At 38.6% G+C, this 18,543-nt stretch overlaps 1 protein-coding gene across 18 annotated transcripts in view; it reads right to left on the bottom strand.

Annotated features, from left to right (window-relative positions):
- MBD5 (methyl-CpG binding domain protein 5) overlaps positions 1-18,543 on the bottom strand; it is a 155,198-nt gene that overhangs the window by 134,072 nt on the left and 2,583 nt on the right. The window lies entirely within an intron of this gene.

Raw genomic sequence — 18,543 nt, 5'->3', positions numbered from 1 at the left:
CATCCCCAGCAATGATCCCATGCACGAAACATGTAATTGCTGTCTCCGACTGATGAATTGTGTACTGACAAACATTAAAGAATGCCAAGATGCTTAAGCCTTTTCCTTAAAGTATTAGTACAATGCCCAAGTTTCTGGGCCAGGAAAGTCAAGCAACTAAGAGAAGGAAAGATAACAGGGAAGGAAGAAGCCCCCTTCTCCCTTTAAAATGTCAGAAGTTTATATAGGGAAAATTAAAACTAGCTCAATGCAAACTTCACTGTTCCTGAAGACATCATCGGTTGTTTGGGAGAAAACTCTTCCGGTTTACTTGCTCTGTCATCTTAATACTACCATGGAAAAGAATAGAAGTGAGCTGATGTGCTGGTACACCAAAGCCTTAAGAATTGTGCCTACCTGGGGCATCTCTCTCAGTACAATGACAGCCAGAAGAAATTTCACATGGGCCAAATCTGAGATTGCAGTTGTGCGATAGATTGACAGGGAACTGCCATGTTAACAAGCCGGTAATATGCAGGGGAACAAGCCTGTTTTCAAGTAAATGCTTCATAATAAAACCAGCACCTACTCTTGTCCACACGGACTGAAGAAGTACTTGCAGCAACAGTACAAAAGAGTAAGGACACTCGATTCCAGTAACAGCAGCAGTATTCATTCAAGCAATCTAAAAAGACAGCTCTAGGTAAATAAGTGAAGCAGACGAATTTTCGTAAGGTATTTAATAAAACCCAGAAGGTGGATGAATGAGAATTACTACATGAGCACATCTGAGCTTTTCCTGCAAAAGGAAAATAAACAAACTACCAAACAGTAAAATCCCTCTTTATTCCTTACAGAGACAAGAGAAACCTGCTCAGGTATACTTCATCTCAACAAAAGCTGTATTTACAAGAAGTCCGCGTTCCGTCATTCATCCAGTGGTATATATTTCCACCTTAATAAGGGACCTCAGCACAATACCAAGTAACTACTTCTAGCTTTTTAATTAGAAGTATGGCTATGGTTAAGAATCAGACACACACCAGGTAATAAAAAGCAGCCACCACACCTTCAGTTTCAGAAAGGTTCCGGCACAAAACTCTGGGTTTACAAACACGTCTTCCAGATACGCTTGCAAAGTCTCTTTCCTTTCCAAATTGTTGGGTCTTTATGACAAATTTGCGTTTGTGTGTTATGGAGTACTGAGCACACTCCTGGTAACTGCAAAGTCTTGCCAGGATCTAAATGCATCTTGTCACGCAATCACATTACTTCATGACTGGAGGTGTTCACAGGTGAAGTTATCTACCAACCGCAACACCACTCCGCGCTGTTTGCTTTGCTGGGGAAGGGAGGGCGGGGGCTCGGGTGGCTGTGGGGCAGCCCTGTGACACCTGCACACGGGAACAGCAAGAGGAAAAGGCAATGCACACCGGGTGCTGGGTAGCACCCACCATCCGTCCGCCTCATTAAGCCGGAGCACAGCCCACCGGCGTGTTTTCTGCAATGTTAGCGTTCACCGAGATGCACGGGAAGAGGACTATCAAACACCTTAGGCAAGCCTGACTGACACAGAAAGCGACACAGAAAGCTAAGCCTTCTTCACCTATGAATTTACAGCCATCACAAGTCAGAAGAACCTACTTCATCCTCTGATCAGGAACATCAAAAAACTTGGAATAGGTAGGTGAACTTCCAACACAGTCTGGCAGAGTCTTTTAAACAGAGTAACACAAATATGTATCCTGGGCAATAAATACTAGCATAGGGTGGAGAACTTCTACCCTGCTTTCTCACTAGTTTGTAATTCAAGTTCTAATTTAAAGTCAGACCTTTGTTCTCCTTGAACAGGCAACAGCAACTTTCTACCACTTAGAATCGCTACACAACTATTTTGCTGTATCTGAACAGTGCTACCCTTGGTAGTAATTTTTTAAACCGTGGGTGGGTACCCAGCCATCACACGCATCGTGATTCAAGAAAACTTTTCCCTAACATTTCTTTTGCAGTAAAAAGCTTTGTTTTTAGAAGGAAAAATTCCAAATTGAGACAACCTACTTTAATGCCAGAAAAACTTCCTGCACTGTACAGAAAAAAGGCAGAGATGAGTAATCTACTGTCTGTAAATACCCACACATAAAATAAGAAAACGTGATACTATCACTCATCTCCTCCATGACTGGGACAATTCGGACACTGTCCAGCTTGATCTTTGAAGGCCAGGAGGCGTTCGGGTGACCCTGGTAAGGTCTGTTATCCTCGATACAGGCTAACACAGCACATTCTTCTAGGTCCAGAGCAGCCCGGTTCAGAGGCAACCTGGGGCATCTTCCTTGTGCCCTGCTGAGTGGCGAGACATGCCAAACGTTTAGGCTGCCTTCTGGAATAGGCTAAGGATGTCCAGGAATACAGGGCAGCTACAGGGAGAAGCACCAAGGAGGTACCTGCAGTGCCTGGTTTGAGATGCACAGATGACAGTGTGGAGACTGCTTTCTGTAAGAGCGGATGGATGGAGAAAGGCTGCTTCACAGAGGACACAGCTCCTAACCTAGCTGCTCATCAACTACTAACCCCAAGTTTATCAAGTGAGGTTTCATTCCAAACTTACTGCTAACAAAGCAGGCTCTAAAGAGGGTCAGTTCAGAAAAAGCACAAATTATTTATGAGCATGGATACTATGACTTTTGCAGAACACAATTGTACCATGAAATATTCCTAAGTGATACCTTGAAATGCTAGACAGAGATAATTCAGACACATCCGCGTTCCCTTATTCCCAGTGTCCTACAACAGCTGCAAAAATTCAAAAGGTTTTAGAAGCAGATTTCTGGTTTTTCTGGGGGAAGGGAGAAGATAAGCATTATTTTTCCCAAATCCTGTTCACAGGTGAACCTGAACCACAGCAAGGTGGTGTATCGATCTCTGCTTTCGTACACTAAGCTTTAATGCAACATTTTACATCAAATTTTGAACAACTTGTGAGAAAAAAACAAAACCAAGTGACATTTACCCTTAACTGATGGATTCATCACTGTATTATTATACTTCTGTATTTACTATACTGCCTTTTATATTATGAAGGAGCAAAGCAGCCCCAGAAGATAACATGCCCAGAGCGGAGAGCGTGTATACCAAATACTGCCACGGTTTGCCGCAGGGATGACTTCCAAGCGTCGGGAACTTCCTTGCAAGCAATCGCTCACCTTCATGGCAAGAGTCAGCTCAAATTACCGCAACAGTGAGCAGCTAACAGTTACTTCACGTACTATACTCAGGTTAGCCCCAGTAAGCATAAACTTACAGCTGAAACTGGAGCTCAGAGCGGTTTGATTGGCAGCTGATGAATTTTGCTAATTAATGTAAATTGTGCTAACTTGATACATCGCTTGTAGTTGAATTCCCATTTAGAATATGCCAATAGTTTTACTCACAGACATGTTTTGCCCCAGACTTCGTATCATCAGTAGGTAAAATAAAAGCATGTACAAACATGTGGTTTGGATTAACGATTTTTGTACAAATCGAGGGTGTGTGTAATTTGATACATTAAAGTATTCCTACAATTCCTACAATGGCCAAGATGTTCCAGCTTTCCCATCTGCTCGTTATTCCCCTAGTCTTCTCATGCTGAAAACTAGCACTGCTTAAATGCACCTTTTCATCATTTTGCACAACCTATATGAGTCAGCTGAACTCCAATTGTCCACCCTACAGCCAACGATTGAGAATAACCTGCCTAAGAGCTACTAAGAGTAAAGCCGAGTCTATGACTTTGGGAGAAACATCAGAAATATACATTTACTTATTTAAAACACGAACACAGGTACAGGCTGATCATACTGCTGTACAACACCAGAAATGAGTTTAGAAACTGAAGAGCCTCTTCTGTGAGGAAATGACAAGTCTAAATATTCCTGCTCTTCCCATGTCTACTACAGGGAGTCTGAAAGGTTCCTCCTTCATTTCTAAATATAGACCTCATGATCAGATTCTGCATGATAGGTTTATGAGCACCAGCAATATGATTTCAGACTGGAATAGCAAAACAAAACACAGAACAAGTCACAGTGCTCCTCTGAGTCCTCTGTAAGGTCACCACCCGTGGGGACACAACCCAAGAATGTGAGTCAGTGAGCCTAAAGAACAACCAGAAGAGAAGCAGCCAGAGCTGCAACTAAGTGGAAGCCATAATCTTTATTACGATGGGGTAAAACATGGGAAGTGACTTGCAGTTTTTAAACTATAACATACGGTTATGAGGGATCTTATAAATAACAAGTTGGATGTCCTTAATTGCAAAGGTATTGGTAACACTATTTTCCTGATCTTCTCTGTAGCAACAAAGATGGATTCAAAGCAAGGGCATATAACAAATATGTAACTACCAGTTGATTTTAGGGAGTTTGCATTTATTAAAAAACCCTAGAAAACAAAAAACAAACATAAAAAAACCCCAACCCCCAAACTAGATTTACAGGTCCAGCAAGTATTACTGCATATTTCTGTAAACTTCCACACTCCTTGTAACTCTATCACACCGGTAACTTAATAGTCCTATATAGTTATTAGCATCAGAGGACTGTCTCAGTCTGAATATGTCCAGTTGCTGAATTAAGCGAAGAAGGACCCTGAAGCCACCTGTGTTTGGGCTCCTCACCAGGCTTGGGGAGCTCCAGCGGGGAGAGTGACTTCTGCTGGCAAATCTCCGAGTCCTAGCCCAGCATCCTCCTAACCGTACTTCTGCTCATTTCTGTCAGATTCAGTGAAATTCCTGAGCAGAGTAGTTTACTAACCCTTTGTAATCCCCAATAAACAGTTCAATCATTAACAGCATTAACAACCTGTATATCACACAACAAATCATTTATGACCCTCCTTTTCATCTTCCCTCACTGTTGTGGCTTTCCACCTTTTCTGCTTCTGTTGGTGTCTTAGTTCAGTTGAATTCTTTGTTCATTTATTCCTTCTGTTGGGGGTGGGGAAGAATCAGAGTATTTTTCCGTTAGGAGATAAAAAGAATCCTTTTGTTCTGCTCAGATTGGTATTTTATAAAATTTGGTATGCTCTCCCTTCCGGATTTATTCTGGCCTTATAATCCAAAATGGTCAGAGGACAAATGTTCCTTCACAAGATGCTCCCAAACCCCTACAGCAAAAATTTAAGATATCACTTACTTAAAAATAGAAACTAAGGTCTAAATTGGTAGATTATATCATTGATCTGGGCCCTCTTATCTGTGCTAGAAAAGCTGTAGAATATATAAATCTAGTGGAAGTCTCAGTGCAGAAAAAGTCACTATTCTGGACTCCTTGTACAATTTCTCCAAGGGCACAGTTTTACATCCATTTTCGTTTCACTACACTGTTCTAACTATGAACTTATCAGTGGACAAGAAACTGGAATACTTTTCTGTGTACTTTTGGCTAGTTTAACGCTTCGTTATATTTTAATTGGCTTTTTGGAAAATACAATGTCATTTTAAGTTTTGTAAGAAGAATCAGGAAACTGCACCCAAACTTTTCGTGTTGTTATTGAAAGGTCTAAGGGTTTGTAATACCAGCACATAAATAAAATAAACCAAAGGCTATATAAGAGAACAGCACATTCTCCTTATCACCACACTGGGTTTTCTCCTTCTAGACCTTCACGCAAGGCAAAGATACCAACGTAAAGCAGTGTTCCTTGCTCACCAGGACCTATCCCATCCTTGGACAGTTGCACTCGTTTGAAATGCGCCCGCGTACAGCAGCATCTTCTGTCCACTTCAGATTGAAACAATTACACTGACGCTTTCTGTGGCTCAACAGCATTCAAATGGCAGGTTTTTATCTTGAAGTACGAAATGCACATCATCCTGTGACTGCCAGGTTTGTAATTAAAGCACGGCCATACCAGGGACTCTGTGGTACTTGTGTAAGTGTAAAGTGGGCAAAATCTTCTGAAACAACACTGGAATACTCCTCTTAAAAGTCATGTTGTTCAGAAAGTATAGGCCTACCACTGCCTAAATACATCAATGGTAGGTCTTCCCAGCTACGTGAAGTTGTACACTTTGCCAACACAACCTCGTTACATTCGTTACTGGAAGAGAGTAATTATGGCTAATCACGACCTGTGTTACCGGAGAGTGATCTTCACAAGTGAAATTTCATAAACAGGTATGAACACGATTAACCCAGGGAAGACCATCCTCTCCAAAACCAGCTATCACTCAAGGTGCACTTGTTCTATTCGTCATTTGTCAGTAAACTGCTCAATAAATTGCACATTGAATGCGACATATTTAATAAGCATCTCCAAGACTGCAGAAATGACAAGTTCCCAAAACACAAGGTCTGATTCCCAAACTATTGCAGTCTGGATAATGTTCACCTGCATTCAGGCTGTTGTAGCATCTCTCATTTCCCTGGCTAGACAAAGGACAAGTGGCACACTCTCAGAAAAGTTCTATGTCTGACTGACTTTCTTTACAGAAGTTCTCAAGGACTCGTATCTGCATGATTTTATCTCGTTTCAACTGCCTTGCATCAGAAGCCAGCTACAGACACTACAGTAGCTGCTTAACAGAGTTCTCCAGCCTGCCATAACAACTCCCCTCTGAGAGGAGCCAGTGCCTCCCAGAAGTCAGGAGGGGTTGGTGGAAAGCTGTCCGTAATCCTCACAAAAATCTCTGATTGTAACCTGCTGAAACAACAGTTCAGCCCCAAGCAGGTGCAGCCCATCCCACAGTGGCAGAGCCAGGGTTTGGCACTGGCTAGGAAAAAGCAGAAGCAAAAAACATCATTGAATCAGCTGTACCGTAGCTTAAAAAAGGTGATGGCAAACACATGCGCAAGAGGGCTTAAGGAGGACAAACATAATCTTTCACAGTGCAATAATTCACAGGCTGGCTACAGCAATTACAACTTCAGAAAGTTAGCAACAATAAAGTGCAACTGCAAGACACAGCTATACACATCTGGGTTACAGACAGCACTGCTGAGGTATTGGGCTCTGCAAGCAGGCTCCACACGTGTTCATGCTTGTGTAAGTCTTTGCGTAGGCATATCCTGTAACATTATTATATGCTGACACTGACCCTCCTTATCAGAGAGGGTCAGTAGCAGTCAAGCACCTAGCCAGGCCAATTCCATGCACCTGAACCAAGAAGCAACCTTCTGTGAGAATGGCATCCACGTAAAGGATAATGCTCACGATATGTGCAAGCCTAACGCAAGTCTCAACTGGCAAGGACACAACTGATCTTACAGACTTGATAGCTTCGGCACAGCCTACCTGGCTCCACCTGCTCCGCTCTTCAATACGTACACACCCCACTCTTTCTCCAGTGTACGTTCCAGAAGCATTACCAATGCACAGGGTTGGGACGACAGCTAATATTTTTTGTTTTAACAAATGTTGACGTCCTTTTGACAAATTCACTGCTGGAGACAAAGTAAAATCCAGCTAAGAAATCTCGGCGGGGCGCAGAGCAGAACAGCAGTGCCACAGGTGGAGCAACGCACATGCCTAAATACCCAACTCACCTGCCAGAGAGAACTGAGCTGGCAGATTATGACACGAACCCTTTGGCCAAATGACCCTTAACTAATTCTATTAATACTGCCCATGCCTTCAAGAGAGAGGCCGATTCTTAATAAAATGTACATGGATGTGGATGGCAGTATGGGGAGGAAAAACACCCCCCAAAACCAAACAGGTGTGTGAAGTGTTAAATTGCTCCAATATGTCTGTTGTGTTGCTATCAGTTCTCCTTAATGATAAATTCGCTTAAAAAAAAAAAAGCCAAAAGCCTATTAAAATGTCTATTTCAAGACAGTAGCATTCGCTTTTTAATCTGTGTGCTCAAAACTCTCCCTCGCACAGTAGCTCAAGAACTGCAGAGCAAGAAGACATCTAAAGCAAAACCAGTTTTGAAACAGGCTCATATCTCAAATTTCCTTCACGAGGGTAGTTCAGTGTTCCCTTCACATCCTGTCCTTCGTTACCTACTGTTGGCTGAAGATAATCTCTTCCAGGCTTCTCAAATGCTGACACAGGAACCTCTGTGAGCACACTGAACTACTTCCTTTTCTCCTTGAAAAGATTTAATAACCTACAACTTTCTTCTGTGCCCTACTTGTAGTCTACCGTTTTCTTCCTTCTTGTATCAAATCTGCTAAAATAAAATTTTATAGAGTGTCAATTCAACAAAGGAAAAACTATAGAGTTAGTTCTGACAGCTCCCTTTCAAAAAATTTAATCAAAAAAGAAAGAAAAGAAAAGAAAAAAATCCTTTGCCCTTGAAAAGATGAATTGAATAGCCTTAGGTACTGTGACTGTATTTATGAAAAAGTTTTTGGACACTAAACACACAAGTCTCCACAGAAATGGGGAAAGTGTTTTGCCCAAGTCATAAACTTCTTTTTCCATGACACAGAGCAAAATATGCTGTACTCCACTGCTAGACATAAGCTCACCTCTCAGAGAGGTACAAGTCCCATCCATCTCAAAGGGAACCAATGCCTATGAGATAATACCATCAAATGAAGTAGCCTCAAAAAAAGCCACATACATACGCACACAAACATATGCTACTCCAATTTAGGAGAGCAATTATCTTCTCTACGGAAACGCAGTGTTCTGTCCAGACGTTATTTTAAAGTTTTCTTACAAAAAACATCTTCTTAACACTTAATAAAATTAAATTAATAGATGACAGAATGCATGACTGTTAACTTTTCTATGTAGAAAAGGCATTCAAAATAAAGTGAAAAGTCATGGTAAAAGTCATGTAAAACTAATGTAAAGCTCCCTGGACATAAATGAAAATGAGGCCACCACATTTAACATCTCCATGTATTTCCCATTTAATACTTCATACTGTAATGTTGCAGAAATTTATTATTTTCCTCACATTTATCCAAAACAGTTAATTTTGATTTTAAAATTTTGTATTTTATAATAGTGATAAAAACATCTAACAAGAAAGATTATCAGAGATTAATCCAGTTGCTGAGCATGTATTTATATTTCATGCAGAAGACACGTTTTCACTTCGTTAGATTCCCCCCCCATCTGTCTGAAGTCAAATAGTCAATTGACCTGTGTATTACTATAGAGAATCTAAATAAAGAAGCAAAGCCTCTCAAATCTGGTTTTCTGACTTAAAGCAATTATTTATTAACACATTATTCATCAAATGCTGAATCATGGGGAAAATGCATAAGTAACTCATTGCTACTTTGCAGATAACTTTGTTTCAGCTGATTGAACAAAGCCCTTTTTCTTGTTTTTGGCAGAACTGTATCAGCATATTTATTTAAAACAATGTTGTACAGCTGTTGTAGTTCAGAGAAAAACATATTAAAGTATTTTGGGGCAGGTTTGGGGTTTGTTGCCTTTTTTTTTTTTTTAAAGTCTTGAACAGAAAAAAAAAAAGGAATGAAAAAAATTAAGTTCATTTCTTGTAAGTGCAAAGATATTCCCTTGTAGCCAACCTAAGAAGCTAGTATGAGCAATTCGAATTAAGCTATCCAACAGAAATTAAATTTAGAAATCAAGTTTCTCTCATTATAAGTCTCTTCTACTGTTCATCCTAAATTATCACTTTTCATTTTTTATTCTTTATTAAACTATGTAAAATCATCCCCCTGTATGAGGTCCAAAATAACTTTCACAGAAATCAATGAAAAAAAAAAAACCCTCATTATTACTATTATTCTATACTACAGTAATACCAGGGCTCCAGTTATGATTGACAGATACGCAGAAAAACACTGTCCAGAAGAGGCACATAAAATAATTTAGTCAGTCATTGAATTCAAAGGGATCAGAGAATAATTCTTAAAATGCAGACCGTTTAATGCTTACAAAATCAACACATCTGGTTCCTACTTCTGCTCAGGTTCTTCAAAAAATTTTGTTCCTATTTCTGTTGAAATACTTAAGCACTCAAAATACACAGAAACTGATGTTATTCCAGAGATACTCCTTTCCTCAGTAAGGTATACTGAATTTATTTCCTATGGCACAAGCCCTACTTCAGGCCATTACCTCAAACTAGAAAATGCTAAATCATATTAAAGCTCCTGTTCAATAAAAAAAAACCCTTTTCTGGCTGTATTCAATGGAAGAACATTTGTCCCTGTATATATAAGTCTAGAAATATTAATCCGAAAAGGAAGACGCAAGCAATTTAAAAATTAATTTTCATATTTGTATTAATTGTAAAACATATGCTTCTGTTTTTGTGGAATAAATTCATAGGCTTAAAACTCTGAAGATAAGAGTTAAAAAAAAAAAAAAAAAGAAGTTAAATTCTCTACCAGAATGCATTTGCTCAAGTGTAAAGCTAACAAATGCTAAAATTTTTGGCAACACTTCCGCATTTCTGAATCATTAGGTAGTCAAACTATTTTTTGATTTTGCTTGCATGATGTTGGATTAGAATAATCCATATAAATCAGTGGTTTCCCCTCACTAGGAATACTGTGTTTACTTCTGGTCATCTGATGTCAAAAGGATGCATAAAAAAATAGAGAGGTTCAGAAATAAATAACAAAAATGACTTGCATGTACAGCAGTGGATTAGAATTGTTTACTCAAGAGACAAGTAAGAAAGAATATAGTCAAAGTAAACAAAATAATGGCTAGCCAGAGAAGGCATGCTGAGCATTTCAGTCACTCTTTTCAGAATATAACGATGGGATGCTTTTCCGAATGAAAACTTAAACATGTAGGTCTTTGTCAGAGCGCTGTTTATGCTACGGGAACGGCAGAATTCTCCGATGCTTTCCTTCAACCAAGACACGCAGTTCGCAGCCACAAGACAGAACTGAAGTAGGACAAAGAAGAAAAAGCTGAACTCAAGTCATGTATTTAGTTGCCTAGAGACTTAACTCACGGAAACCTAAACATCTAGGCCAAAGTCCTCAAAGATATTTAAACACTTCTTTTCTACTGATACCAGTTATCGTTTGAAAACAGTGGGGCCTGGTGTCCAAATATGCCTGACGATCTAGACTGTAACAACTTCAAGCTCTTCCAAGTCTAGGCAGCAACAGTGACAACATTATGAAATAATTTATATGCCTGATAGTAGTCAGATGCCCGTTTATTTCCCTTTTCAAATCATCCTGAGACTCTGTTATATGTAAAGACTGTGATTAAGCAGCACTTTCTAGTTGATACTGTGTGTGAAAATACAAGCCACGGGGCTTCATACCTGTGCCTTCGGTAAGGCTACCAGGTTTTTTTCCCCCCATAAATAGTCACCATTTCCCCTTCCCATCACCGTCCGTTACCGGATCTCCTTCCCTCTGCCATGGCAAATACTTTTATGCACAACCACATGGCCCCTGTTCCCCAAACACCTCCCAGTTTTCATTAGAGCCCTGATTACCCCCGCACCAACCCCCTCAGCCTTCAGCTCTTCTCCCAGCACTTGCTCTGCCTCTCTCCACTTCCCTCCCCGGTGCCATTCGCAGCCCCGCGACGCTGCTTGGCTCCTGACCACCAACCCCTCTCCCCAAAGTCTGCTACTTCCTAACGTCTCGCTGCTCGCTTCCTTCCTACTCCCACACCACAAGGCCTCGACAGAAGCTTTCGGTTATAATCCTCCTTTCTCGTACGGAGCAAAACACCATCTTCCCTTAAAATAAGGGCACCTAATGCCAAATACCACAGTGAATAGCAGGAAGACTTATCCACAGGCAGCACCTTGCAGCTTCAGGGAACTCGCCTCTCCGGTGAAGCAGGCTTCACCACCCTTTGTTTGCACAAAAATAAAAATATTTCTACCTAGTGATGCCTTCTCTGAAGTTTCAAGTTTATTTGTGGCATTCCAAACTCACTGCGCTACTGACACGCAGAAAAACGCCACCAAGCTGAGCATCAAACATTACTTCTCAGACCAACTAACAGTTAGTAAGTTCTTAGGTATTTCTATTAGGGCAAAATAAAGTATGTGAGTAAAGTAAACAACAGGAGAGTCTTTGCAAATTGAGCACAGAACAATTACGGATTACACTGGACAGGATTAATGCAGAGATTAAAAAAGTAGTAATTATTTGCAAATTTTTGATGAACGTACAGATTCATATAACCTAATCCTCAAATACCACCTGTCTGCGGAGACCTCTATTATACATGCTAACTGCCTTTTTCCAGACCCTACATTAGGACATTAAATAGAAGTCTCTATAGAGAGCTTTTCTTCAAGACAACGATAACTGGAGATGCTTTAAGATATCTTCACCAGTCGTCAGCAATGAATAAGTTTATATTCACCACCATTATAATGAACATTTTCATATATTACATATGAATTTTGACGACCATCTACCAAAACAGAAACTAAAACGTATTTCATTTTTTCTATAACAGAAGCTCAGAAACATTCTAGACATACAGATACTATAAATAAATTCCAGTGCACACAAAGTATTATAATTATTTGTAATAGGTAGCAAAAGCTGAATATTAACACTTCTTTTACTGTTTTGTTAAACGCAATAATATTAAAAATCAGATTAATATACTTCCAACAGTTCCACTATGGGATACGTGTGTCTCAGGTTGTTGTATCAAACCCATAACTTCAAAAAAAACCTGAACAAAGTTAAACTTTTATTCAGCACAGATCAATATCTGAAGAAAGTCAATTAACTGTTTTAAAATAAAAGAAAAAATTGTCAACAGCAGGTTCCACAAAGTTTATATATTCATTTTGTGACAAAACAACAGTTACTGCTCTGACAGTTAATATTTAAGAAAAACGATGTAGTTCCTACACACAGGAATACCTTTACTGGCATAAAGTATTTACAAGTTCCTTTTACACCAAAAAGGCTCAAAAAATTATTATCTTTTAATTTGCTCTTTATTTTTAGTTCCAGGGACATGCTCATTAAGTTCTACCTCACCATGTGGCTGCAGATTCTTAGCAGAACTCTTACATCAGATAATGACTTGAGTTACAAAAAATGATTAAGACTGATTCATAACTGCGAAGTGTTTAAGAAAAGGAGCATGGGAAAAAGACCAGCAAAAACCACAAGCACAGGAAGAAAGCTAAATATGTAAGGTGATCCACTAGGAATCCACATACCAGCTGATTAAGAAGCTGCCTAACGACCAGCTTTTGGGATCATTACACAGTTAGGACTGCTCATTCCCCAATACCTTTGTGAAGTTAGAACTCATACAAAGTTCAGGTTTAGGGCTTGATCCAGCACCCGAGGAAGTTAATAAATATTTTAACACTGACATCAATGAAAACAGAATAGACCCTTTATTTTTTTTCCTTAGTGTAAAGAATTATTATATAGATTTTTAATAACAACATATCAAGAGTACAAATATTTTATTGATATTTCAAAAAATCACCTTATACAGCAATATTATAACATCCCAAATTACATGCCTAATACAAACCTATTTATCAAAGAATAATAACTTGGCCAAAGTGTGATACGACAAAGATGTTACAGGAGTAATGCAACTTTCAGAAAAAACATCAACACTACCACAGTGAGCACTGCAACTTTATAGCTAGCACGCTCTGCACAGATGGACAAGTAATTTTTAGAAATGAATCACGCTGCAAATGATTTTACTAATTTTAAAACAGAGGTGAGGAACCAATAGCCTACAGGCCAGATATGGTTTGCTGCTTTAGTTCAGATGGCCTACAGACACATACGTGCTTTATTACTTAGTAACACCAAGGCAGACTTCAAGGAAAACCACGTCTGTTTTAAAAGGCTCCAACAAGTCACATATTTTTAAATACATAATCCTTAAACCCAAACATCAGCCTGAAGTTTAAAGTATTAAATGAAATCTATGTTATTAGTTCGCTTTTTTTTTTTTAAAATGCACAAATTCTTGCGTTATTGTCCACTAAATATAGCACATTCTTGCTACCCTGAGAAGACGGGACTTCACAGCCCTCAACATTTAAATTATCTTAGTAGAGAAAAGTCAATGGTACTTTGAATCTGGAGAACAGCCTATGCAACAGCTGTGGTAGAAGAATGTTGATACCTGCTCCGATACAGAGGAACATACTCGAGAGCCCTTATTTAGGACAAAACTGCCACTGAAGTCAGTGAATGTTTTGCCTTGAAAAGATAGAGTACCAAATATAGATCTCCGTCTTTCATAGACGGCTTCTTTCAACGTGAAAAGCATTTCTGAATCTGAAAGTGCATGCAGGATTCTAAATAAGAAAAGAACAACAAGTGAAAAAGAATTTATTGAGAAAGCAAGAAATCATAGGCCACCACTCTACTTTCATCCTTTCTGCAATTATTTGCAGCTGCCATAAACATATTGATATTTAGTAAACTGAAGGCTGCAGCTTTAATTGAAGTTTGACTGCTATAAACAGTTAGCTGCCTGGCTCTGGCCCGCACTCTAATACCATCAGCAGAACAGAGATGGGAAGCATAAACAAACCTTTTAACTAGATTACAGTTTCTAAAACAGCCAAGAATCCCTTCGGCAAGAACTCCTGTGTGACAAAATGTTAAAGGAGGAAAAATATTTTTAAAGAGTATCTTAAAAAAGCCTAACCTTTCCTAAGATAGTATGAATGGGAGTCTTCTGAGGAAAATGACTTTAAGTTTTCAAAGGGGGCTGTCCTTGACAAACATGGTCTGATCCTTCAAGAAAAAACAAAAAGCCAGAAAACTTTAAATCAAACGGTTGCAAAACAGAACGATATTTTCCAAAGGCTTTTTTTCTCTTAGCACTTCAAAATGCATCAAGAAAAGTTACTGAACTTTGAAATACCAGCAGATCTTATAATTTCACGTTTCAAGTAGCCACGCTCAAGAACAACATAACAAACCCACGTTGCTTTGCCAATTTATACCAACATGTCCACCTCTTAAATCCGATCCTTCTCATAATTTGCTTTAGCCAAGCTTCTTCCCCACAAAGATTACGAGGGGACAGCCTACCCCCCTTCTGCCCCCAGGCCCATAAAAGACAAAAGGAAGTTCTGTTCTAAAAAAATCGGCTCGCTACAGATTTCCGACTACTTTGTTTCTTTAATCAATGATGTCATTTGTCCACTTTTGCAGTGTTTTTTTACAAAAATAGCAGATACTAAAAAAATTCTTCCTCTCATCTAAGGGCTGGATGAGAGGATCCAGCAAAAACTTTTTTTGTGCTTGTCTTCTACATACATATAAAACAAATAAAATTTACCTCCTTAAGTCGACAGTATGCTTATATTAAAAAAAAAATAAATAGATGCATAAATCTTCACTGCATTAGTCATAAAAGTAAAAACTTAAATAAATTTAAAATATATATTAGGTGCAAACACAGTCAAGATATAAAGCCAGTGCCAGCTGTTTGTCATTGTCAACGCTACAGCTTGAGCCCTACCAAAACACATGAAATTTGTACTCATTCTAGGGGGGGCTAATCACATATATGCATATATATATATATATATATATATGCACGTGCATGTGTGTGTATAAGTATGTGTGCATGTGTATACATACACGTAGAAAAAAATATACTTGAGACATACAGGTAAAAGCTCAAAGGAATGAGACAAAACCACATTTTACACATTTTCATGCGCAGTTTAGTTTGTCACAACAGATAATCCTAAATAACGTGTTGGCAATGACCTACCAGGGCTTAAAAATAAAGTCTAAAATTGGTAAATTCAAATTTAATTCACATGCTTTTGAAACATTAGGCAATATGAATGGAAAAATTAGACTATCTATATTTATGATACGTAGGCCTACCTTCTATTTGGCCGACTTTTACTTTTCTCTTAACTTAGACTGCATTTGTTTCCTTTGGCAGCGGGGTACAAGGCAACATTATTGCAAGCCTCTCTTTATCTAAATGTTGAGAATATCACCATTTGATCCAACAGGATTTGTTGTGCAAACAATTGACAACTGTTCTGGTTCCCTCACTTGGGAATTTTTCTTAGCGAGGCCACGCTACTGATGCAAACCAAGGGCCCTAATATTTAAGATGCTATTTACATTTCACATTACTCCTCCTTCAGTAAATCACCAAAATAATCTTGGACTTAATGTCACTGAAAATGTAGACTAACCAAAAATTGTGAGAATTTATATATTTTTTTAATAATGGACTTCAATTTTACCTCATATAGGAATAATGTAATTAACATATTGCTGCTATAGGTCTTATCTACCAGATACTGTGGCAAGATAAGAATTTTTAAAATACCGTTTCCCTACTGTAAAATATAGATTAAAAAAAAAAAAAGACACAAACGAAAACAGCATATTGAAGAATTTAACCAGAGTAGTAAATTAAATCCTTTATTCTTTCATACAAAAAGTTGTTAGAAATATCAAAAATAATTTCCAGACATTTTACCATTTCACTTTTTAAGTAAATGTAAAGCTCCCGAAACAGAAGATTTCAGAAAAAAACAAACAAACAAACAACAAAGTGACAAATGTATCTTGTGCATCTCCATCTTTCTGTATTGCCCTCTACAACGTTCCTCAGCTGCAACCCAATGAACCAACACTCAAAGCCACTCTCCACAATTTGTTCCTTAGTCATTCCCATGGGAAGGACAGGAGGTAATGGAGATTTTTGTGATGGCAACACCTGTCAAGCTGCAGATAAACTGAGATGATCAACTCATTTCACAAAGGTCTATGAATAGCCATCTCACGGTAATGACTGATTCCTGCTGCCATGTGCCAGATCAAAACAACAACTCAGAGGTAAAAGGCTTGAAACACAGATCTTTGGAGCCAGACAGCCGCTTTAATTTTAACTTTTAAGTACTGTTTTAAAGTACCTATTCTTTACATTTCTTTTATATACTCGTTTGTATGTACACGTGCATTCGTGTATGTAGCTAAACATATATACATATGTACTCATACACTTTATAACATTGTAGTCTAAGTGGGTTTGACAAATTTCACCTTGATTTAAAAACAGTGCAAAGTCTGAACTCTTTTCTAGACGATTCATCAAAAAAATACGTATCGCTATAATAAAGAACTTGGAATTCAAAGAGAGGAAAGGAGTCAATACCTCTTCATTTCTTAACTGCTGCTTTTTATTAGCATCCCACTTGGTTTAACTCTAGCTACGTAGCTTTCAGGATGCTTTAATTTTTACCTGCCTCCAATGCTCTTCCAAAATTTTATTCCTAATACAGGCTTTGGTTCCTGTGCAGGCCTATTTGAAACTGATTGAGCAGTATTATTCCACCTAATAGTTCCAAAAATAGTTACAAAGAAAAGCCAGTGAAAGCCTGTGGTTTCAAACATTCAAATAAGTCTTTAAAAGAATAAGCAGGTCCTTAATGACATAAGAGCATTCAAAAATGTATCCTGTATCTTTTTATTGTTAAAATCAATGGTAACTTTGATACCCACTTCCACTGGGACAAAACAGAAACCAATACAGGGTCCTTAAAAAAGCTCAAGCAAACAAAACCAAGCACCCAAACCACTGAACAAGCCCAAAAGAAGAAACAGAACTCCCCACTCTTCAAAAGTTTCAACAGTATTTTTGAAAAGGAAGCTCAAGTCACTTTCAAAATTTGTGTCCCGAGCCATTAAAAGAGGGGATTCTTCTCTTACAAGCTGCTTTGTGCATGTGGTCTCTTAAGCCCATAGAAAGACACACTGACATTCCTGGGGCTCCAGATGGGCACCCACCTGGTCTACTGCTTTCCAGAAGGAACATCCACGATAAGCACTTGCTGCTGGTTCAGAAACTAATTTTGTAGTTATGGACTGTATTCAAGTTACTGATCTTGCACATACAAGGAATCGCCACGAATAACAGCAGGAAAAAAAAAAAAATTACTGACAAACTGAATTAAATAGCCCAACTGAAAACCAAGGCATTCCATTTTTGAGTGGACTGTTACTTATGCCAAGACCTTCAGCGCTTTTTAAGAAGGAGAAAGACTGATCCCTCCACAGCCAAAGAAGAATGAAAGGACTGCAAGTGAAGAAAAGTTAAATTATTCAAAGTATTGCATCATAAAGATTCTCTTCAAACATCCGCTTACCTAGTCTAAATAGAAACTAACACATTCATCTACAAAGAAAGGTAAGACAGCAATCTCCACGGAAAGACTGTTAAAGACAAATATAAGTCTGGCCTGAACGGCATCTTTACATCTAGCACAGCCTACATTTTGCCATGGGAGGTTCCTTGCTAATTCGAAACAATCTCTCTGACCTAGAGTCTGGGAAGTCACTAACTTGGAATACAGGAAAATACTTAAAATTAATTTTGGCTCAGAAGGTAAATAATTGAAAAATGTGCACAAAGTTTTCCCAAAAGCAATTAGCAATTGTAAATACCTATTCATAATAGCAGCAAAAAGAGCTTAAAGAATCCAAACAAAACAAAACTGTATTGCCCTTTAGTTATAGCTGTTGATAAGGCACAGTCTTCCTTAACACAGGTTGAGAGATTCCATTCTTTCAGTTCTTAGACGGTTGTTGTGACAGCAGCCAGAAGCCTCAAATTAGCCTGAGACCCCTTTGTGTTAGGCGCTGCCCAACTGCAGGAATTGCCTCCCACACA

Source organism: Nipponia nippon, unplaced genomic scaffold (assembly GCF_047370975.1).
Source record: "Nipponia nippon isolate SJK-2023a ecotype South Korea unplaced genomic scaffold, ASM4737097v1 scaffold_5, whole genome shotgun sequence".
In the NCBI taxonomy this organism is placed as follows: Eukaryota; Metazoa; Chordata; class Aves; order Pelecaniformes; family Threskiornithidae; genus Nipponia; species Nipponia nippon.
The sequence above is the reverse complement of the archived record's forward strand: the minus strand, read 5'-3'. Positions and strand labels throughout refer to the sequence as shown.